Below are 25,410 nucleotides of genomic sequence, written 5' to 3'. Positions count from 1 at the left end.
AAGACAAAAAAGGGCGGGGGCAGGGTTGACAAACAAAATGAGTCCTACTAGGCCTTGTGACATTCGGATTGTGCAAGTGCAGTAAACAGAAGTGTAGGGGAGGGGGTTAAGCGAGTGCCAGGGGAGGCTAGGTGGAAAGGGAGAAGAGAGCGCAAGGGCGCCTAGAAATACTTGTGTACAGGCACATTATAAATGCCATATCACATATCAGAAAGGTCCACATGTTAAGTGCGGGGAAATGGGCTGGAAGGGTTATGGGGTGTAGGCCAAGCCAGGCTAGTGCAGGGGAGGGAGCCCAAAGGGCAAGTGCAGGTTGGGGGGATGGGGGCGGCCGGTGTCAGAGGAGACTAATTGCAGGGGTTGATTGGTAGGGGAGGATCTGGTACCCTGTAAGAATCTGAAGGAACCAGGCAGCCAGCCAAGAGGCAGTAGTGGAACATTAGCAGGGGAGAGGGAAGGAAGAGGATAAAAGGAGGGTCTTGAGAAGCTTGCAGAACCTAAGGAGATCCGGCTCAAGTCTCAAGGGATGCCATTCCAGAGGGAGGCACCTGCAGAGGAGAAAGATCCCCCCCCCCCCCTGCCACTCTCTGCTTGAAGAATCATCTGATCTGCACACAGTTGGAGCTAGACAAACGAAGGGCTCTAGCAGGGAGGTATTTAGGGCGAGAGTTGGATGTAGCGGGGTCCCAGGCCTCAGAAAGCCTTGTGGATGATGCAGAGGGTTTTGAACTTTATCCTTGCAGCAACAGGGAGCCATTGGAGTTATTTTAGGGCTGGAGCGATGCGGTCCCTGGGCTTGAAGCCAAGGATAAGGCTTGCAGTCCTATTCTAGATTAGTTCAAGGGACGAAGGGAGGAGTTGGGTAGGTTGAGGCAGTTACAGTAGTCCAGCCTGGAGAAGACCAGAGCTCTGGAGATATTGAGTTTCTGGGGCAAGGTGAGGAAAGAGAATGCCTCGGAGGAGGTGCAGCTGAAAGTGGGTCCTATTGGCAAGGTATGTGATGTGAGGAGAGAATTCGAAGATGACAGATTTTTTGCCTCACAGGAGGGAGAAAGGAGGGGGCCCATGTAGGGCAGCCAGAGTGTAGGAGCGAAGAAGTGAGCTGAAGTCCCAATGAGAAGGATCTCAGTCTTACTGGCATTAAGGCTGAGGTTGTCTGCTAGTCAGGCATGGTGCACTGCTAATTGACAGTCCAGAAAAGGAGGAGACCGGAGGGACGCCTGAAGAGTTGCATGTTGTCCGCATAACATTGAAGTTAGGAGAGCAGGCAGAGATCAAATGGGCTGGGGGGGCAAAATAGGTGTTGAAAAGCCAAGGTGAGAGAATAGATCCCCGAGGTGGAGAGTGAGATGGAGGAGAGAAAAGGGCCCAGTTGAACTTGGGAAGATCGTTCAGAGGAAGGAGGTCAGCCAGTCCTGAGCCAGGTCTGTGATGCCAAGGGATCACAGAACCAATTTATAAGGGTGGCATGATTGACTGTATCAAAGGCAGAGGAAAGGCCAAGAAGGATGAGAATGGAAGGAGAGTTGGAATCGAGATTAGAGAGCAAGTCTTCATGGGCGTTAAGGAGTGCAGTTTGAGTCTCTGGCAGCTCTGAAGCTTGACAGGTGGTCATGGAGACAACCAACAGATTCAGTATGGTGGATGAGCTGGGATGGCCAGCTACTCCAAGAGTTTGCACAGAAAGGGAGTAATGGAGATAGGGCGGTAGCAAGCCGGACAGGAAGAGACTGAAAAAGGCTTTTTAAGGAGAGGGTGCACAAATGAGTGCGAGGAGGGACAGGAAAGATCCAGTGGCAAAGGCGTGATTGCAGAAATCAACCAAGGCTGGCATAAGAGACAATGTTGTCCTTGATAGTTCTGGAGGAGCAGGGGAGCACCTGTTTGGGCGAGACGTTCATAAAGTGGACTTGTCTAGAAACTGCATCAGGAGATATGGCAGAGAAGGAGGGACAAGGGTGCGGCATAGGAGAGAGAGAGGACAGCATGACCTGAGTTTTACTAACGATCGAGAGGCTAGAGAAGTGCAGCAGGCCAGAGAAGGCAGAGGAGAAGTAGAGACTGCAGAAGGATTGGCAAGTTCCTTGCACATTTTTAAAAGTTCAGTTGCGTTAGTGGCCTCAGATGCTGGCTTGGATATAGGCCCTATTCTTCGAGCAGATGGACAGTCTCTATTGCCTTTGGAGCAGGCGGCAGGCCAGTTTGTCAGAGGGTGTACTACAAGCATGCCACTTTGCTCAGCTGTTCTGCACTTGCGTTTCAGAGAGGCCAGGTCTGAGCCATACAAGGATTTGCGCTTGAAGGCAGGATTCATGTGGATCCTCATGACAGGGGCAAGGATGTCCAGAGTGTTGGAGATGGAGAGTTGATGGTTAGTAAGGGCAGTGTCAGACTGAGAGTCAGTGGCATGAGTTGGAGGGGGAGTGAAGGTGGCGAAAAAAGCAGCAACTGACACTCGCTTCATAGCTCTAAAGACGGAGACTGGCAGTGAGGGAGGGGGCTTAGCCGGGGACCCAAGAGGTCCAGGTGAGAGAACAGAAGAGCATGATCAGACCAGGAGAGATGATTGAGAGGGTTAGAGATGGTTATGTCTGCAGAGATGAGAGCATCCAAGGTGTGTCTGGCTGAGTGCATCAGACTGGAGGGAAGAATGGAGAGGGAAAGAGTCAGAGGTTGCATGAAAGTCCAGAGGCCGCATCAGGGGAGTAGAGGTGAACATTGAAGTCTCTGATGAGTAGCTTGGAGGTAGAGGCCAGGAGAGAAGAAGTGAGGTCAGCCCACTCAGAGGAAGGAGACATGGTCAGGTGACCTGTAGGTGGTGGCCAGAGTCCGAGAGATGACAGGAGAGACACCAAGCCTGCAGACTGGGCATTCAAAAGGGGAGTAGGCCTGAGTGGGTATGATTGTAGCAGGGACCAGTCAGGGAAGATCAGGGCAACTCCGTCCCGGGCCGGTTAGGCCTGGGCTTAGAGAGGATCTGGAAGCCCTCGGGGAGGAGTGTCAAAACTTGTCACAGGCCTTTGCATGAATTACTAGGCTTGTTACCAGTCTCAGTCTACAGCCCACAAATCAAATGTTGATCGGGGGCTGCATCCTCAAGGGTTGGGGGAAAAAAATCATCGCCCCTCCATCTTTGTACTGTCAGTGTAGCACCTACAGGTATGTTTAGAAAAATGCAACAGCCAGACACATCAGGTACAGTTCATTGGACATTAGTACGACATAAAACTCAAATACACTATTAGTTGATAAACTGATGGATTAACCTAGGATCCTTGGGGCATGCAGTTTTATTGAGAAAGGTATATGTGTGGCAGGGTCACGAGGAGGTAAATTGAGTGTTAATTGAAGATGGAGCAGCAAGGGGGCTACGGGGTGTCGGGGAGGGTGGAGGTGTTTTTTCACCACCACCCAAAATGTTAATAGCTAGGGTTGTGTACACATGATAGAGCTGATAGCAAGGAGGAGAAAATGTCAAGACAGAGGTACAGTGGCAGTTCTGTGTGTGGGCTACAAAAGAAGAGTAGGGGTGCAACAGATCAGTGTGGTGCATTAGCAGAGGTGTGTGTTAGTTGGAAGTACTGGAAAAGTTGGGGTGCTCTTAGCCATAGGGGCCACTGGGAGAGTTCTACAAGCCACATTATTGGAATAGTAGGAGGTGCGTCAGATCAATATTGAGGTTCATTGGCAAGATATGTAGGCCAGACGAACAGAGTAGTAGAGGGCGAAGTAGCCGATTCCTCTCTTCCAAGAAGTTACCCCACTGATTGTGGCCCCTCGGAGAGGATCATTGCTAGATCCCTGTACAATTAAGCGACGATGGATCCGATATTATAGCATCTGCCATCTTGAAAGTTGTAAATTCACCCCTTTTTCCTGACATTGCTTCTCAGGCCTTCAAGCAGACTAGACTAGTTCCCATCCTTAAGAAACCCTTTTTAGATGCCCTCGGACCAGCACACTGACCGCATTCCTTATATTGTCAAGAAAACCTAGAAAGTAATCACTAGTCCGGTTCCAGATTGTATTGAATCTGTAGCTACCTTGTCCGTTTTGCCCCATCTGCCACGTTCAACACCATTTATTATCTGCTGTTGCTTCAGGTTGTTTATGGGGAAAGAATCTGTGAAACCGTCTTTTCCTAGAGTCAGTCTTTTCTTTCCAACCGGTATCATTTATAAGATCCCACCCCTTTCGTATCCCCCAGGGCTCTTTCTTGTCTGCGGTTTTGTTGAACATTTGTATGTTATGGGGCAGCTTATTCACTCTTTCAAGTATTATTGGTTTCCCTGATGACACCCAAACTAGATCCTCCTTTGGCTACATGACAGTGGATGATCTGTGTTTATCTTTACGGAGTGCTTGATCAGCATCAATGGGTAACATACACCATTGACTCCACCAGAGTTCTGTTAAAAAGGTTTTAACAGTGGGCGGGGGGGGAGAAGTTCTGAATCTACTCCTATGGGCCAGCCACCCTATCATTGCTATTTTGCAATTGCACTGAGTCAGCAGGTACTTCATCCCAGAGGGACAGCACCTAATCTTTGTGGCAAAGGAATGCAACACAAACATCCAACAGTGAGCCGAGTACAGGCCCAGGACAAATTACCACAAACACATTCACTAAACTTATACAGTCAATTTCTATAGGCAATTCATTTCAGTATGGTCCATCCAAGGAAAGAGCCGAAAAAGAATTAGCAAACTGCTATCACATCAACATACAAAGCAACTTCCGAAGAACCATGGACCCTTTCGACTTCCCAACAATTTTGCCCAAGACAAACGGGGAAGGGAGAGAACCGAACCAAGACCAAACATTCTACATCTAGCTCTACCTCTTAAATTACTGAAACATGCAATCTAGTGCAAAGGAGGCAAGGCAAGATCAGACAACACAAACCAATTGTAGAGAAATCAGCAGAACACAACGAGCGGTCCATATGCAATCCAGACAGCAATCGACAGATGCAAGCACTGCTCTCAGAACTCCTGCATTTTCCAAAAGAGAATGGATGATCTCCACAACCACAAGCTACAAGGAGCAGACAGCACTATCAAACTTTTGACAAAACAAATGCTTCATTACACAGGAATGGCATACCCAGTTATCAACAATGCACGTTTCTGCAAGCAACCATATGACAAACTAGAATTATTTAACAAGGAACCGGGCCCAGGGAAGTAACCACCCACAACCCTTAGCACACTGGTTCCTACCAACGTACAAGATAAAACAGTGAAGGCAGGATCAACCAAAGACCACAATATAAAAAAATGGGATCCAGAAGCAGATTGGACGCATTACAACAGTGTTTTCAAATGTTTTCACCCCAGCTATTTTAACTGGAGGTTTCACCACAGCCATTTTGGCCACATTCATTTGATTTTTTTTTTTTTATTGGGGAGGTGTCCTCCCTTACCCTATCCCATGTAACCCGCCCCCACCACCTCACCCTACCATGCACCCCCCCCCCCAAACCACAACTATATATGTATATATAGCAAAGCATGGGGTAAAGTATTTGTGTTCACCTTAGGAGAATAATATAATGATATGGTGGCGCAGACCCTCAGTGGAACACCAACTTCTATAAACATTTACAGCAGGAAAGGAAAGGGTTGCACCTGTAGCGTGGCAAACATAGGCACACAAAGAGACCAGGTGTCCCTGGTTTTGGACATTTTGTCCACATTTAAGATGTGTTTACTTGATTTATCCAGTCTCACTGTGCACTTATTTTTGCTGTGCTCCCGGGTGCTGCAACCCTAACCTACATATAATTTTTTTTTAAAATGTCCAAAACGGCTGCAGTGAAACTTCATGGCGAGAATGCCAATGGGTAAAATAGCAGCGGTGAGCGCAACCTGTTCAACATCTGCTTCATGTCTATGCGCAAAGAGGAGGCCCACAAGATGAGTGGCCGACATTCCATCAAAGAAACAGGACCACAAAGGGTGCCCTACCCATTCAATTCTTTGTGCATAGGTTCTGCACCAATTTTCAGAGAGAGGGTTTCACAGTAAACGATAAGTTCCCAAATCTGAGTATCAACAAAAGAATAGTCACTTTATCTTTCGTAAAATTAGACAGTGGGCGAGGGTGTTATTTGCTCACCTCTTTATATTGTTTACATGAGTGTGTATGAAAGAACAACAAACTTTCGAAGATGAATGGTGCAAAATATGGTCACGGGCGCATGGGGTCTCCAGATGCACCACGATAAAAGAATCTGCCTACAAAATGCATCTTAGATGGTATATGACCCCACACCGTCTGCACAAATTCACTAAGGCCTACTCGCCAAACTGTTGGAGAAATTGTGGAGAGAGAGGTGACTTCATCCATATGTGGTGGACATGCCCCAAAGCAGTGGTCTATTGCAAGGAGATTCTGGGCCACATTAAAGACATCACTGGGGTTGCACTCCCGATGTCCCCGAAAAACCATCCTACTAGGCGTCCCGATAGAGGGCAAATATGCAATGTCAGGGGCAATGGCTACTCTTATCACCCACTTGCTATCGGCGGCTAGGATGACCTTAGCGCACAACTGGAAAAAGGAGGAAGGCCCAATAGTGGCATGGTGGTGGGTCAAGATTTGGGGAGTGATGGCCATGGAGAAAATATGTGCACTTACTGCCGGAAAGTACCCAAAATTCCTGAGGACCTGGACTCCATTCCACGATTTTGTAGTGACAGAGAAGCCCACTTTTTCAAACCCCGGCTTTTCAGGAGTATCCATGTCATATGAGAGCCATCAACAATAAGAAGGATGAACACAGGTCTAACGTTACTAGGAGCCTTACCATATGTTGATCTCTGTTATGTTTAATAATATTCTGAGGTGTTAGCTAAAGCAGGGAGGGGGGGGAAGGTTGGAGGGATAAGGGGGAAACGAGGGTTGGGAATTGTTAATGAAAAATGAGAACACTCGTTGGCGAAGAGACCTTGGTTATTGTTGGTTAACATCAGACAGACGAAGATTCCATACGAACGTTAAATTGCGATTTCTGAATGTTTAAGATTTGTCTCTGCCTTTGTTCCAAAAATAAAGTGTTTTTAAAAAAATTAAAAAAAATACAAACTTTCTGTATGTCTCAGAAGATTGAAAGACTGGTTTATGTATTATATGCACGCGAACTATACCGGTACTTTTTAATGTTTGTATGTGTTAAACAATGAAGTATATGATGGTTGATCGGAGCGAAAATAATCTTTCACTACCTTCATGAATATACCTCCGTCACTATGTATAAAAACTTACTGAAATAAGTAACATGTTTTTTTATACTTGAAATTAATGAAATGACAAATAAAAGTGACAGTGGAAGAGGTGAAAATTGGTACAGAAGCTATGCATAAAGAATCGAATGGGTAGGACACCTTTTCTGTTGCAATATAGCTACGTAATCCTAGGTCCTAACCCCGACGAGGGTCCTACCCCCCCACCCCACCACGACCCCCCCCGTCCCGTCCCCCCCCACCCCCTGCACCCCACCCGCCCCTCCACCCCCCGACCCCCCCATAACCCCCACCACGACCCCCCACCACGACCCCCCACATCCACCCCCCACCCCCATCCCCCCCACCGCCATCCCCCCACCCCCCCACCACGACCTCCCCATCCCACCCCCCCCACCATCCCCCCCCCCCCCCCCCCAAGTCACACAGGTAGCACACAAAGACCATTCCAAATAATTTCAACTCCTCAAAAAGAAAAAAAAACGGATAGGCAAAAGCATGGGAGGGACAGTCGTGGCACACAAGGAACACCGAACCAGGTCAACAGGCCCACCACCCATGGGCATTCTAGATTTCAAAACACTACTGATCCAACTCATCCTCGGCCATTAAACCAATCTTTTCTTCCAGTTCATGTACAGACTGCCTTATTACAGTCTGACTTTCACAGACAGGTTCATAGACACAGTAGCCAACCCTGTAGTGGAATCGCGGCACAATCATTCTTGAAGCTTTCACCATTCGGTTCCAAGAAGGAAATTAAAGTTTTACCACATCTTTGACCTCCCTAAAGGCTACTTCACACCTTAAACCGATGGTCAAAAGGAGAAAACACATTTTGCCAGTCATACATTGGATGCAGTTTTCTGCAAAGGTGGTATGAGGCTAGCCCCTTCAATATACAGACGTTTCGTTCAGCAACCATTTAATGGCAACTTAACAACGCATCCACATTTATAAAAGGGCAAGCCATTCTCGCCAGGAGAAGACAGAACACACTCAAAATAGATGAACTGGGAATACCAATGTAAGACATCCAAGCAAGCCTTCGAAACCCCCAGAATAAAAAACCCAGAAACTGTACATCAGTGTTTCGGAGGCACTGGTCACATTTGAACTGAAGCACCCTTGCAGGAAAAAGAGCTGCAGCGAAGTGGTTTACCCCCAAGCTCTGGACCCTGAAGCAAAAAAAACAGTACAAGCCACACATGGCAACATATCAGTGACAGATCCAACAATACAAAGCAGCAAATTGTAGAGGCCAAGAAATGCCAGTTCACAGAATGCATAACTACTTCTCAGAGAAAGAATTGCTCAAAATCCTTAAGAAAGTGAGAGAACCTACCTCCTAAAGGAAACACCCACACCATCCCAGAGGCTGTTCAACAATGTCAACCACTTCCAATGATAAGGTGAGCATCAACCCGCAAGCCACAGAATTACCAGAACTACAGAAACCATGAAACATCTCAGTGACAACCCACCCGCATTGCTCAACCAAAACAGGCCAAGCACAGAAGAGGACTTTACAAAACTGGTAAAAGGATAATGCTGCATACGCAGCCATGCCTGGTCCCTACTCCCTAGGACGTCTACAAAGTATGCCATGGCAGCTCCTCTACAGGACAAGGCAGTTCATGCTGAAATTGGTCTTGCTTCTTGTCCCACAGATTACAGGTCTTTCTGCCATGACATGTACCATTCTGTTCTTCCCTAATGCCGCATGCATGCATCATGCTAGGCGCCACACCATATACAGCAGCGTGTTTTGACTGGCACCCGGATATGTATGCAAAATATAGATCTGCTCTCCAAGGTATCCCTCGAGCATATGCAAAATCTACACCCCATTAGGAGAACTCAAATTCCGTGATCAAACACTACAAACAAACAAACTAAGGGCCTCATTACACAGTAGGCGGTAAGGGTTTACCGGTACCGGTATTTTACCGGTAAACCCTTACCGCCTTACTACGAGGTCCCTTTTCGGGTTGGAGAATTTAACGCCTGCTTTTTGCAGGCGTTAAAAACCAACCGGCAAAGGGACCAGGGAGCTAATTGCGGTACCGCAATTTGCAGTGCCGTAATTAGCACCTTCCCCATTCCCATTATGCCCTATGGGGCAAAAATGGGGAAGGGCAATAGGGGAAGGGGGGAATTACCGCCCCACCAACCTTGGAATAGGGCGGTAATTCCCCTTTCCACCAAGGCGGTGCCGGTATTTTACCGGCATGGACCAAGGTGCTAATAGCACCTTGGTCCACCGCCGTCCGTGTAATGAGGCCCCAAGTGTCTCACACATGGTTGATTACCTCTTACAACAGACGCCAGCCAGAACACTACACTGCTATTATCAGCTTACATATACAATGCACCCCAGCACTGAGGGCTTACAAAGTTTCTTTCCACACAGAAAGGCTTCCATGCGCCCGAGGAAAATAACTCCTAGAAAGTTGTCCGCGTGCAGGGCGAAGGTTACTTCAGGTTGAAACCCCAACACAAGAAAGAGCAAAGCCAACTTGTAATTTCCCTCCAAGTCCACTAATCAAACCTCAACAACTCTTTAGGTCTGCCAGAGAGCCTGGAGACCATGCAAATTGCAATGGTGCATGGTACAAATCCCAACAACATGACATCTGTTCAGGGAGTTTTAACTGCAACGTTGGTATAAATAGGGCAAATGGGGCAACTGGCTAAACAGTGAATTAGGAACAAAGTTCAATGGCAGAGCTTTGTGTTGGTTTCAGGGAAGATAATGTGCAGAGGTATATATAGAGTTATAGGCGGGGCTATTTATGAGTGTCGGTACCCACAGAGCAAGGTAGGCAATAGTGTCGAATTGAAATGCTATAAGTGAAGGGAGGAAGCATTACAGGAGCGAGCCAACATTTTCGCCACTTTTGTAAATGTTTGCACTTACACAAAGGATAAATACCATTTATCTTCCATCGATCAGATGCTCAAATTGAGCCTTTTGCCCGCTCATTCATTCATCCATTCTTACTCAAGTGCTCTAGTGACCACGCACTCATATGTATTGCTACTACCCCGAGCATGAGGGCAGATTGCAGAAGGTGCAAGTTGGCATTCATTTCAGTTGCTCTGAATTAATGCAGTGTGCTGCGGCTCCAGGGGCATTATGGGTGGGGAACGCAAGTGGCAACACCTTAACCTCTCGAGAGGTTTATGGGCTTCAACTCCCATGCTCTCTAGCCAGCACAGTCAATGGTGAGGGATCATGGGAGCTATGGTCCAAAAGATATTGAGAGCCACAGGTTGTTGACCGTTGCACTAGGTCAGTTTTAAAGACACAGGGCATCTACTGTTCAGGATGTCTCAGGTGACTAACTTTGAACATCCTCACTTCTGGGTCATGGAATTCTATATTCTCATGTTTAATACTTCCGTGTACTCATGCTGGGTCTAAGAAAAAAAAAAAAACCTTTCAAACTCCTCCCACCTTTTTTAGTAATTACAAAAGCACATTGAGAGGCCATGGACTCCTTCAGGGCTCTCGCCCCTATAAGACTTGATGCCTGGGGACTTGATGCCTGGTGACGTGAAATTCCTATACTGCTTCGCGCTAGAAGCGCATTTTCATCAATGCTTTGTGCACGTAATGTATCTCGGATAACTTGCCCAGCCCAGAAAACTTTATTTAATTTGTACCAATGTCATATTTCAACGTTTTTAATGTACCAATTGTGTTTTTGGATAGTTTTCTACAGGCACCTTCTGGAATTGTTCCCCTGTCATTGTTATTAGACACTTTTTCCAATGTCAGGCTTTTTCACAGAGAACAAAAACTTCGTATTTCTTCATGTCAGTTGTGACTACTGTTCCACCCACATAATTTCTTTGTATCATGATACAAAGTTTTGTTTTCGCAACTGTGACTGAACAAAAAAAACAGAATAGCTGAGCTATTCCCACCGGACTTGGGAGAGCTACTTTTAGAAACCTACCTCAAGGCAGCTGAAGGCGAGGACTCAGAGCATATACTTTGAGGCATCCATTTCCCTCATGCATAGGGGAGTGCTCCTCCAGGCCTTGATCTTTCAGGTGAGGAGGAAGAATCTAGGAATCTCACTGCGCTTGATAAAGAATAAGACGCACACACACACACACACGACAGCACCTCTACTGTACACACCACAGGGAGCAAGCATGGTGGCTACATGGCTCTGCAAGCAGTCCCATACTTCCCGGGGACCCCCCTTCTTGCCCCCCACCACCCTGAGTGGTCCCCAACTCCTTCTCACTAACTTTTCTGCAGATGTCCAACTCGCCGTCAAGGTCTCCTCCTCATGGTTGTGCCTAGAGAGGATCTAACATGCAGTGTACCCGGTAGAGGAGACCTGCGTCACTTAGAATCTACTACTTTCAACATAGCTGACAGGGTTTGTGAGCTGGAACCACTACAAAAATCAGTAGGGTAGGCCATGACGCGTTTTGCCTTTTGTTGAATTTTGTTGCTGCACACCCATCAGACACAGAAGAATTGACTCACAGGGAGGTGGGGACATTTAACGGAGGGTTTCATGGAAGTACGAACTGCAAAACCTAAAAAGGCAATTAGGGTGATCTCCCCACTCAACCAAACTACTCCCCCCTCCCCCCATCCTCCTAGCTCCTCTGCTACACCTGCACTTCGTGTATCCCTGGGTGCTTGGCCAGTGATCCAAGGCTTCCCAGCTAAATTGGCGCTTTATAAATCCCATACAATTACAAATAGCATGCATGGAACTGCCAGCACAGACCAGTCCTCTTGGTATCTCACTCCTCCAATCTTCTCTTGCCAAAGTGCATTTTGTACAGAGTACACCATACAGAACGTTTTAAGACGTTGCCAATCAGTCAGTGCACCCCACATGCCACTATATTGCTGACTTTTTTGCATCATCATTTAGTGGCTTCTCAGTCTTCACTCCCTGCGCATAGTCACCCGAGAGGTCATCCACCTCTTCAACTCATCTTACAGAATGGTGCACTCCCAAAGTCTGCTGTGTTCTGGACAGGCTGCAAATGCACTTAGATACTACAGAATCCAGAAACCTTGGGCCACACTGGGTAGGCAATTTGACATTCTAATCACAGCCATGAGTGTGAAGGAGAAAGAGCACCGATTCTACATTGCATGGATCCAGATGTCTGGCCGTGTTGCATTGCTAGAGGACGGCAGATGCCCTAAAGGCCAGTCTGGTACAACACTGTGCCAGAAAGAAAAGACACCTCTAGATCACATTTTTCATTCCACTATGCATCATGCAGCACAATGCATGGACAAGTATACTATTGCTTTTAAGTACTCTAGCCACAACATTGTCAAATCTCAGGTGATTGCAATGTGGGAGTTGTTGGCCTCAGAAGAGAATGGTTACAAAAAGCACACACTAGAGGAGATCCTGCCAGGGCCTCTCCAACAGAAAATTCCCAGGCAGATCATTCAAGATACAAATGTATACAACCATGTTTTGCATATTGAATGGCACGCCTTGCCAGAAAAGCATCCAAGATGGAGTTATCAGGGTGGTCAAGACTTCCCACACAAAGGGAAATGACTGGCCATGTGACAAACTTTCCCTGACCTGAGGTAAGGAAAATTGCCTCTCAAGATGAAGCCCTTAAGAGAGATTGCTGGCGATTGACGCAGGAAATGTGCTAGGTTCTTTTAGTGGGAAAGTGCGTCCAAGGAGGATTTAATCAGCACACCTCTGTGCCATCCCACAAGGCCACCACACACTGCCTTGATGTCCTTAACGCCATCACCGGATGATTGCAACAAAGTCCAAACTTCCTTCTCTGATAAAATCAAAATGGCCTGGACTGGATATCAAGAGCTCAAACCGCCTAGACCACTCTAGAACATCCACCCACATGGGCCACACCCAACCCCACTGAACCTTTGGTTCCAAAAAACATCACTAGAAGAAATACAGAAAGTCTGAGCCCCCATGAAGCCCACGGCATGCTCAGAAAACATACTGCCACCAAAAAAAAAATACTACTAGAGAATTCAGACCTATTCGGACCACTACTTATGAAAATCGTCAACACATCTTTCCGGGACACGGTAGTGCCCATGAGTATAAAGACAGTCACGCCTCTAGTTAAGAAGGCCAACCTCGATCATCGAGATCCTACCAACCTAAGACCCATCACCAATTGCAATTTTATCTTGAAGGTGCTAGACAAGACCGCCACCTCCCAATTACAAGCCGACGTGGAGAATAACATATTACACCATCAACAATCCGGCTTCCGTGGCACGCACAGCACTGAAACTGCGATGTTGGATCTCCAGACCCACATGCTAAACATTGTCGACAAAGGGAAGACTGGACTACTTATGCTACTTGATCTGAGTGTTGCTTTTGACCTCCTTGATCACGGACTTATCAAACGTGCGCAAGAAAAAGTTGCAAATTGCTCAGAGGATACAATTGCATGGCTCCTAGTTCATTGGGGTGACAAATTCTCCTACGCGATTGAAATTCTTTGCGGAGTCCCACAGGGAGCCAGCATATTGCCCCTACTGTTCAACCTTTGCTTAAGACTACTCTGAAGTCCTGGACAACATCAAGGTCTTTTTTGCCAATTATGCAGACAACACCCAGCTAGTATTTGAACTAAGTGGAAACTACTCCGAGGATAGCAACTCAGTTACATCAGTATACAACCACATCGAATCATGGATGTGTCAAAACTGGTTATGCCTTACCAGCAAGAAAGCCGAGCTAATGATCTTTGGCTCCCATCAAGTGCGAGCCAAACTAACCGCTCAATACAAATCTTTCCACATCAAGGACTATCCAATACAGGTTGTAGGAAAGGTCAAGACACTGGTTATGATCATGGAGGCATCTAGGAGTGCTGATGCTCAAGTCACGCATGTCACAATAAAACTGCCTATATAATCTTAGACTATTAAGAGTGATAAAGCCCTACATTAGTGAAGAGAACTGTATGACAATAGCCAGAGCAATAATACTACTGCAGCTGGACTACGGAAACTCACTAATGCTTAGTGCAAATAAACAATGCACAACAAAACTCCAACACATACAAAACAATGCCATCAGGATTATAAAGCAGAAACCCAAGACTGAACACATTAGTAACGACAGAAGGGAACTTCATTGGCTCAAAGTGGAAGACAGGGTATTGTTCAAGGCCATGACGCTGGTCCATAAATGCCTTTATGGGAAAGCCCCAGCATACCTCAAATCAATTATTTCCAGATATGTTCCAGGCGGCTCATTAAGATCTGAACACAGGCCAAATCACAGGAGCTGCCCACAAAAGATCCAACGCAATGGGCAAGGCCTTTCCCATATCCGCAGCTGTCAAATGGAATAGTATGCCTGTAGATCTAAGGCTAGAAACAACCTTTTGTGCTTCAGGAAAAAGCTGAAAACTCTCCTTTTCAAATAACTCCCAGAACTGTCTTTATGTTGTCCCGGCTCCATGTTAGTCTACTTGCTGTCTGAAATGTCTTCATGTGGCGCCCTGATGCCCGAGGGCGACTGGCGCAATACAAATACATAAAAATAAATAAAAGTGGTCTCCCGAGGCAAAATGTGAGTCTTCCAACTCTTGATCAAATGGTAGAAACAACACTGAAATACCGGAAAATCCATCTAAGTGTCACTAAGCGTCAGTTCTGAGGCTTTACAAATGTCTTCTCTCCTGGAAGGAATCTCGGGTGAGAATATTAGTGATTTCTACTGGGTAATAAAGTTTCAAGGATCTTGAAAAATATTTACAAGACCATAAACTTATAATTCTACAGCCGATTGCTGCTACGCCAGTCATCTCTGCCCTTGATAAAATCTCTGCTTATGGAGTACCACATTTGGTGAAATCAGCCAATGGTCTACCGCTCATTGGCCTGGAATACATGCTGTGCTCAGAGAGCAGCTTGATTTTCATTATGGCAAGGCCGCAGAGCTAGCCTCAAGCCAATAGACAGGGGGAGCAATGTATTGGTGATGTGAAGAAGACAAAAAGTGTGCAACATCCCTCAAGGGCCTCTGGTTCAGACTGTTAAATTCTGTATGATTTACTGCATGGTACAACTAATTGATGATAGTTGGAACTCATGTTTGGCCGCAAGCAAGAAAGAAAACCCTACAGTTGTTGACTGCTGCAGAGCAAGATCGGTCACTGAGAACTGAAACTGTGCAGAGCCAAGAAACGTAATTGAGACCAACCACAGAAGATCTCATTGTAATAGCTAAAGAGAATTGGATTGAGAATATGGACTAGCAGAGTGGTTTGTTAATCCCCACAGAGGTGTGCCCCGTCACTATATTCAATGCAGATGCTGTAGCAGCAAAATCAATACAATAATATCCTACACAGGGTCCGTCATTCATTGCCAGATACATGGTTCAACTATGATTTCATGTCTTATAAGGTTGTGTTTTTGCTACCACTGCTCGTTAAAAATCACCAAGCTATGCAGAGTTTCCACTGCAGTTGTACTAGCCACAGGGATATTGAATTTAAAATAATGAGCTGTTCTTGCAGTGGTGGTGGTATCATGAAGAGATGTTAATATTCAGGATACACAGACCGATGTGAGCTTTAAGGAAGAAGTGGAGAGAGCTATTTTTCTATGAACATAGAACTAGCAGAATAGATTTGGTCCCCTCCCCCAACATGCAAACCGGTATTATGTGGGAACAATGCGCAAAATGGTAGGCGGAGAAGGAAAACAGGAAAGGAAAAAGGTCGAGGGGCACTCGAGATTTTATTCACAGCACGAGCAAAGTCGCTTTCCTGAGTGTCACTCAAAGTCTATAGTTGCAGAATGAAGCTTTCATTTAATTAAAATTAGTTTAAATAGCTTTTGGTCTTTTTGTTAGTCTCCTCAGATTATCTTCTAAGAATACGACTAGATAAATTGGGCCATTTAACTAACCCAATAAAGATGGAAAGGGGAGTGAGGCAGGGGTGCATTCTGGCCTCCTGACACTTCAAACTCTACCTGGCAGATTTGGATGAAGCACTTAGTATACATGCCTTTGCAACGCCCAACGCGGGCAAGTTATCATCTGCATATGCTATCCATGTAGTTTTTATTCTGTTTTTGGACTATAGCCCCACAGAGAATTCAACATCTGCTCACTGCTTTAGGGATATAAACCAAATCAAATTATTTACTTATAAATCCAGCAAAGTCCAACATAATTTGCTTCTCGGATCCATTGAAAAAAGCTGCGGGATTTAACTAGTCCATAAAGGACCAGGCGATAAAGCAGATTAAAGAGGGAGTGCATTTGTGCTTCACATCACTGCCGATCCAAATGCTAGTAGAGGGGCGTTGAGAGGCTGTAATTGGCCAACTCATTTGCCAAATGCAGAAACGATCAGGGATGTAGACAATTTCGATCATGCCCCTAATAAACTTTTATAAAGGCAAAATTATACCAACTCTCCTCTACGGCATGGATGTCGAATTGCAGGCCTGCATCATCAATTGCACAAGACTTGAGGGAAGGTTGTGATCTTCTGCAATCACGCCCCCCACGGTCAATCTTTGATGTGAACTGGGCTCAAGTTACTTGGCTCAAGTCAAGACTGGAAATTGGTGGCACTATATAGGTCTATTTGGGCTCCTAAAGACTGGTCCCTGTATGAAGATCTGAAAGTCACTACAGGAAAGCTCTAGTGCTTTCCTGCCGATGTTAGAAGGCACTGTGCTGGGGATCTAAGACAAATGTCGAATAAAAGTGGTTAACTTAGTAACCAACCCAGTGAGTTTAAAGGGTCCAATAGTAAGAACTGACTGGATCCACACGATTGACACCATGCGCTCTCATAAGTTACACACCTCATTCTCCATTCTGGATAAACAAATGGATTCTATACCAAAGTACTTGAAACTGTTTCCTAACCCAAAATGGCGAATGGAATTCCTGAGATTCCGGTTGAACTTGCTGCCGACAGGTGAAATTCTAGGAGTTGAACTCCATCTTACTGACAAGATATGCCACTTGTTACTACCCCACAGTGCTATAAACCCTAAACTGTCAAGCAATTCTAGTACTTCAATCTTTAAAAATATTTAATGTCCTGAGGATATTCTCTGCCAAAATTCTTCGATTAACCACCCCCCTACCATCAACAAAGCAACTCAGATATTTTCCCCTTTCTGGTTCCACTGTAGAGGATATCACAACATGCCTCAGTGTCTGCTGCTGGGCTTCCCCACACAAGTGGCACGAAACATGTTGGAACTTGGACTGCAGTCCACAGAATGCAATATTTGATCTTTGTATTCACACACTCTCATTCTCTGAATGCTTTGGGAACTTCGACTTCAAGATCTAAAATGCAGTGTTGTCTATGTGCAACCTTTAGCATAGAATACTGAGAGTACTGGCCATTTTGAAAAAGGCATGGGCAGACCTACCTCAAAGCAATCCACAGCCAGTCCTGGCCCCGAGTGTGACAAAAGCTGGGGGTGGGGCCACTCTTGCCCCAGACTTCTGTGCTGCCTGCAAGTTTGCAATAACCCTTTATCCCAAACCATGCCTCAGAGATACAATGCTCACTAGACTTCATTGCAGAGCCAGCGAGATCCAAAACCACAGCTGGAGAAAGGAAGAGCACCAACAGCACCTTCTGCATTACTAACCCGGTGTGAGATCCGGTCTTGCACTAGCAACCCTCCAGGATGTAGTGACACTGGCGTCCCAACCCAGAAAGAGGGGGAGGGGAGATGCAGGGGTAGGGGGGCAGCATATCCTTAACGTGGTGAGCCCTCCAAACCCTAGACTACCAGGGACTGAAAGGAAGTGGCGCCAACTCACAAACTTTCCTCACAGGTACCCAGTATCAGGCCAGAAAGGAACAATTGGCCTCCCAGACTGCCAATGATGCTCTATTGCAGTCCTGCGTGGGAAGGGCATAGCCCCCTCCTTATGAGCTTCTGCTACAGATACACACCGGCCTGGAAAAGACAGGACATATCACACTGGCCATCTTGTCCAATCAGGCAGGGAGGTGGAAGAGGGGTCATTCAGGCCCAGGCCATGAAACAATTAAGTGTGGGTTGTACAGGGGAGGTTGCAGAGGTGGAGGTGATAGACTTGGAGACCAGCAAGAGGAAGGAGAGGCGGTGTGTGGATGCAACTATAGGAGAAGGGGAGGTATTGCTTTATTGAGTACAATGGGTACTGCAGTGTGAATGTACAAGTTTGCGTGGCGAGTCTGGTTAGCAAAAGGAAGGTTAAGGAGTGTATGCTTATTAGGGTCTAAGAAGGGTGTTTGAGGAGAAGGAGTAGTATGATGAAGGAAGAGGATAAGTAACATTAAAGGCTAGAGGCGAGGACTAGATTGTATGAGAGACATCGGAAGGACAGGAATGGGAGGAGAAAAAATGCAGCTGGAGTGGAGATGTAGTGTATAGAGGGGGAAGCAGGGAGAGGCGAGTGTGAAAGACACTATTGAATATCTGCATGGCACATCCCAATTCCTTGTAGAACACTAAATGGATAGAGTTGTTGGGAAGTCTGAGGGAAGATAAGATCGCCACCATCTCAAGACTCAACTTTTTGTTTCTTCATGCTTTACCTCCTTACTTGGTCTTCTCTGCCTCATCAGCCAACAAGGAAGCCACGGTTCTCTTCACTTCATTCTCCTCATCTCTCGACACTCTCTATCCTGCCTCTGTTTTTCATCCATCTTGCAAACCCTCACAGCCTTGGCTCTCTGTTCATCTTAAGTCCATGTGACGCGTTCTGCGTCGCCTTGAAAGATGCTGGCTTACTGTCTTCTTTCTGCTAAACGATCCTACTCATCCACAACAACTCTTTCAAACTCATATTTTCTCCCCTCCTACACTTGATCTCTCTCTTCTCTATCAGCATCTGACCCGGCCTCGTTTTTCTTCTACAAGGTGGCCTCATTGACTTGCTATCGATTCTTCCTCTACACAAACCGCTCTTTTCTCCTATGTTGCCCTCTTACTTCTATCTCGTACTTCACTCCGATTACTAACAAAGACCTCTCTTCTGTTGACTCAAGCTCACCCTACTGTTGCACCAACTGACCCCATCCGTCTGTTCTTATTTCTAAGGTTTAACCATTTCTTAATTCCTAACTGGTATCTTTCTTTAATATTGGTCTCCTACCCTCCACTTTTCCCTCCTCTTTTAAACATGCCACGGTCATTCCAATTCTAAAAGCCCGCTGCCGACTCCTCTCTTCCATCGAACATTTGTCCTCTCTCTCTTCTACCTTATCTTTCTAAATTACTTGAGCACATTGTCCATTCCCCAAGTCTCCCCTTTCGTGTCCAATATTGCTATTCTCCCTCGGTTTCAATCAGGTTTCCACCCCATACCCTCAACTAAAACAGCTCTTCTGTCAGTCTTAAATTCCCCGCTTACAGAGCACTTCTCCAAGCACTCTTCTTTTCTCATTTTATTAGATCTTTCTGCTGTGCTCGACATTGTCGATCACTCACTCTTACTAGCTTCACTTTCATCTTTTGGTTTTTCTGGTCCTGTTCTTTCATGGTTTAGGTCCCATCTGTCTCACCAGACATTCTCTATCTCATGGGGAGGGACAACCTCCAACTCCCTTTCTCTTGCCCATGGTGTCACGCAAGGATCAGTTCTTGGCCCCTTCCTCATCTCTATCTATATTTCGTCCTATGGTCTATCACAACATTTCTACTCTGACAATGCTCAGCTTTGTCCTTTTCTTCTTTCTCAGTTGAGTTACACAATCAACTATCCTCTTGCTTACTGGCTATTAAACCCGGGATGTCCTCCCACTAGCTCACACTCAATATTGCAAAAACGGATGTACTCTTCTTTCCTTCTAGCACAATCCCCCCCTACCTCCTTCTAGATCATTTCCCCCCTCCCAGCTTCTCATCTCATCTACTGCCTGTAATCTGGGAATTTACTTTGATTCTGTTCTATCCTTTAAATAACAGATCTCATTCTGTTCACGTCCCTGTCGCTACAATCTAGTTAACATTGGAAAAGTTCTCTCCTTGACTTTTGATGCAACTAAAGTACTGAGATCCTCTAATTTTTTCAGGTTTATTCTTCTGTTCTACTACGCCTTTTGACGACTCGCCCCTTTAAAATCTGTTTTCAACACTTATATTTGTGTACTTATCTGTCTGACTCCACATGATTCCATCTCTTCTTACTGTAGGCTGGCTTTCCTTTTAAGCGCAACTCAAATTTAACAAAATAGTAGCATAAGTAATTAGACAGTAGGGGTTACTGTTTGGTATCACTAATCGGGAAGGCGGAGGCATGGGTTAGGGAAGCGGTCCCAAGGGAGACTAGGAGGGACAGCCCTAGGGCCCACAAGAATACAAATAAAAAGCCTCCATCTGTCCCCGAGACTCCGCGTTTACCATGCCATCTGTGATAATACTATGTGACGTGCTGGCAGTGCCTACAAGGTAGAACTGCATTCTTGCTTGTAATCTCATACAAAGAACAGGTTCGACTCCAATCACCAGAATGCTGCATTTTTGCACTACTTATTTGACTCTTTATACATTACATTTGGCATCTGCGGCTTAACCTCTCAATTTCTTGCAGTTCTATTTTTTTCTCCAAAGACATTTTATTGCTATAAACTTCAACCTGTACCAATGTAATGAGATTCTCTAAACGGATAGACGTCTTACAAGACGCTAAGTTTCCCCATCTGCTCTCCTCCCAAGATCTATTGGGAATCATATGTTTTGCATGAGGCGCGCCCTCGCACGCATATGCGCTACGGTTTTCTTACATTTGTCAGTCTGTGCTGTTCTGCACTCATCCTAGCAGCAACCTCTGTATTGATATAGACTTCCCCTGCTCCAGCAATTACACCACAAATGCAGTAGCCCCCAGTTCATGAAGCGTGGCTTCTCTGAGCATGCACCCCTACCGGGCTTATCTTTTATGCTTACCTGCTCACCTGATTTGGCCCCCTGTACCACAAGGCATGGCTGTACCAGAATGTGCACCATTACCTATTTTGTCTGTTATGCTTCTTGTTCACTGATGTAGCCCCTTGTACCATGAGGCTTTTCTTTTCCACAGCGTGCACCCTTACCTATTTTGTCTGTATGCTTACCTTTTCACTTGATGTAGCCCCCCCCCCATACCAGGAGGCGTGGCTTTTCCAGAGCGTGTACCCTTACCAATTGTTCATGTAATGTACACCCATACACCTGAAACAGCCTACCTCACCAGGAGACGCAGCCTCTGCCTGATCCTGTTCCAAGATCCACCTGTACCTTTTAAGCTTAAGCGTTATCTTGTACTTTCAAGTTGTCCCTTTGCACTTCCTGTAACTAGCACCCTGATACCGGAGGGTTGGTGTGCTGATATAAATACCATTTTGGGCACCCATCCTAATGTTGCATTTTACCTTATATTTGTTGTAGCCCCCTGCACCATGAGGTGTTGGGGCGTGGCTCTGCCAAAGCAGCCTTCTTTAACTTGACAATTTGCATTTAATGTAACTAGCGCTGTGATACCTCAGGGTCTTGGGCGCTGCTAGAACTGCTACAATAAATAAACATTAATGCATTCTGCTCTGACTGGAACACTTCCTCCGCCCCCCACCCCTACGCCCTTGTACTTATTACTGCACTTGCACGATCCGAATGTCATAAGGACTAGTAGGGCTGTTTTTTGTTGTTATTCTTCATCCATGTCCGCCCCCCCCCCCCCACACACCACCTGTTGCGCCTTCAAACACCATTTGCTGGATAGGCGCATCATAAATATGCATTGCACACATTTACAGGAATTTAGTACCTGTCCATTGTAAGGCCATCTTAGGTTGAGAGGTCCAACATACATTCCCAACGGTTTACATATTCAATTCAGTGAGCACCATTTTAAATAGAAAAAATGGTTAGGAACCTCAGGTGAAATGGACACCACCTCATTTTGATCTTAAGTGAATTTAAGATTAATTATGAGCACCATTAATATGAGATGTTAATTGCTCCAACGCTAAAGGGAACCAAGGTTTCTGCCACCATTAGTTAATATGCTGCCCCAATAACAACCCCCCACACCTCCAGAAAGTCCTCCACTTCGGGCATGCCCGCCATAAACGCAGTAGGTACCAGGTTCCCTGCACACTCTCCAGCTTTTATCGGAGGACTGTGGTGCAATTTTCGCCATTGTGAGAGGAGTTAGATAGGCTCAGTTAATCAACTAATATGACATTTCGCTATACTGAACACATTCAGGATTGGGAACATATCTGGACATGAGCTGAAACATTGTCTGATTAGATGCAGCCTTATCTACGCCTGGTTGCCCCTTACCCCCATGATGTGTCCCTAGATTTGCAGAGAACATATCAACCCCAGAGCCAAGTCCCTTGTAATTGGTGTTTAAAGCAAGAAACCCGTTAAATGGGGTGGGAGATTGTGTGGGTGCTTTTTTTATATAGAGTGTTTGTAGCACCCAGTGATGGATCTCAAACTGTTGAAACCTGTCCCCTTCTTCCAGGTCACAGTCATTTTACAGTTCTGGAAAGATTATCCAATGCCTTTTCTGAACATATCTTTTATAAAACACTATTTTCTCTCCATTTTAGGACGGGGTCATTTGCTTGGTTGGAAAGAAATCCGGATGTTCATGGTTTGGAGTTCATGGCGAGGGTTAAGATGGTAGGCCCATAGAGGGCCAGTTTGACCAAGATATCCAGCAAGGATTTAGCAATTTGGTTAATATATAGGGAAGGGGAGCATGTACATTCATGAAGCCATAGTCTTCTCCAAATTCTCTCACCCCCTACTATCACATCCATCGCCCACAAGTTATTTTGTATTCAAATCAGTTTAGAGGTATGTGATTTGTCTAAATTCCTTACAGTACAGCAAGCTGCAGTGATATTTGACAAACCAAAAACATTGGTGTAGCTCAAACTCACAGACCAGTAAACTACCATCTGTATGAAACATTGCCAGCCAAATATAACCCCTAAATAAACTACCCCCCCCCCAAAAGAACAAACATCCACATTTATCCTGCCCCCCTCCCCTCACTCTTGGTCGACTCTACCCTGTGCCCTCACCCGCCCCAAACCCCTTGTGTTCATTCTGGCGTCTCCAATAGTCCAAGCACCCTCAGACAAGGCAGACACGTGTAATCCATGGTCATGTCCCTAATAAATCACAAAAATCCACCCCATTTCCTAAAAAATTGGTTCAATCTATTATTTAAGGAGAAAGTCACCCTCTTGCATGAGGAGCACAAGGGAAACCAGGATGACCGCCATGATGCAGCGATAGCATTCCTTACTACCACCAACATCAGAAGCGAAATGGAACTACATCCTGCCCGTACCCCTTGCCTGTCCACCAAGCCCAGCAGGCACCCACCTGGTGCACACAGAAGCATGATCCCTGTCACCGTCTGTGTAAAATTCACAATCTACTTCCAATATGGCTCTAATTTGGGACTGGGCCACCATATATGCAATAAGTACCTGATCCCCAAATCCCCTCTAGCATAGCCCTGTTGCTTCTCTTCCCATGGGAACCTCTCTAGCCTGGGTGATATATTGTGAGTACTTTGTAAGCTTGTTCTGCATGTTGGATGACTGAAACAATCTAATGGTCCCATCCTCAAAGGCATGTGACAGGAATTCACATCAATGAATAGGGGTCACCGTACCAGAGTAAGTGGTCAATCCCAATCTTCTTACGATACCCTCCCAGACCTGGAGGGTCATTCTTGTAGACAATAGCTCGTACATGCCTAAAGGTCTCCAATCACTCGTAAGCCAGGGCATATATCAGAGTGGTCTGCCTGCCACCTGCTCCTCCAAAATCTTCCACCCTTTCTGTGAAACCAGATCTACCCAATCCCTTAGAATCCTCACCTGTGATGCCTGTTAGTACATCCAAATATGTGGCACTGCCAGGCCCCCCTCTATCTCAAGATCAGTATAGTCTCATTTCTGATATATTTGGGGGGTCAGCCCCTCCACAAAAAAAGCACTTTGTTTCCGTAGGAGCCACTGTGCTTTTTGGTACCTCTTCTGGAAGAACCTCAAACAGATAAAGCAACCAAGGGCATTCATTTTTATGGTGGATATCCTTCCCATCAGCAATAATGCTTGCAGCACCCACCTCCCCAGGTCAGTTTGGATCACTCGCAATAGCCCCCAGGTAGTTAGCCTCATAACGGTGCCGAATGCGCAGTCACCCGTATCCCCAGATACCCTATGCTGTGCGACGACCACCGAAAGGGAGAGATGCTTTGCAGTCCCTTCAGCCTATCCGGAAAGAGGGTAAAGTTCAGAGCCCAGCATTTACCCAGGTTGATCTGGAATCCCAACACTGTCTGAAAGGCACTTACAAAGGGTCAAAACACATGGCAGGAAAGTTTCTGGGTGCAATATAGCCAAGAGAATATCATCAGCATAGAAGGTGATCTTGTTTGAAATACCCCCATATATATTCTTGGGTCAGCCCTCATCTTTGCAGCGAAAGGTTCCACTGCAAGTGTAAAAAGTAGGGGCGAAAGTGGCCATCTGTCTCGTACCCCTGTGAAAAAACCACGTGACAAGTGTGCATTCGACACTTGTGCAAGGCCCCCGGTACCATGCGAATACACCCTTTATGAAGTCCTCCCCCAAGCCTACATTTCCATATCACTGCCTTTATAAAGGCCCATTCCACATGGTGGAAGGCCTTTTCAGCATCCAAGGCCAACAGCATGGACTAAGACTGCTTTTTGTGCGCTATGTCCACCAGGTCTATAATTCTCCACATGTCCGCCGCCTGCCTCCCTGCCACGAAACCCACCTGGTCAATCCCCATTAGGTCGAGCAGGACTCGGTCTAACCGTGCTGCAAGGACCTTCATACATCTTTCCATTGCTGTTCAGCAATGCAATTGGCCAGAAAGGAGCAAATCCTGGGATCCTTCCCCTCCTTTTGTATCAACGATACTCTAGTCTCCTCAAACGTTCCAGAACCCACCCATTCCGTCCACATTTCATTAAAATGTGAGTGCAATGGATCCAACAGCTTCCCTGCAAAGGTTTTATAAAATGAGGCAAGAAACACATCTAATCCCAGAGGGTTATTAAGCTTCAGTGAGGCAATGGCCTGTAAAACGTCATCCTTTGAGATGAACCTAATGAAGCAATTGCCTCTGGG

The 25,410-nt window shown here is 46.0% G+C and overlaps 1 protein-coding gene across 2 annotated transcripts in view; it reads right to left on the bottom strand.

Annotated features, from left to right (window-relative positions):
• The window catches only part of PRRG2 (proline rich and Gla domain 2), a 214,329-nt gene that overhangs the window by 14,267 nt on the left and 174,652 nt on the right, over window positions 1-25,410 (bottom strand). The window lies entirely within an intron of this gene.

This window comes from Ambystoma mexicanum, chromosome 1p (assembly GCF_040938575.1).
Source record: "Ambystoma mexicanum isolate Mex_15411 chromosome 1p, UKY_AmexF1_1, whole genome shotgun sequence".
NCBI classification, from domain to species: Eukaryota; Metazoa; Chordata; class Amphibia; order Caudata; family Ambystomatidae; genus Ambystoma; species Ambystoma mexicanum.
Note: the sequence above shows the minus strand (reverse complement) of the source record. Positions and strands in the feature narration are given on the sequence as shown.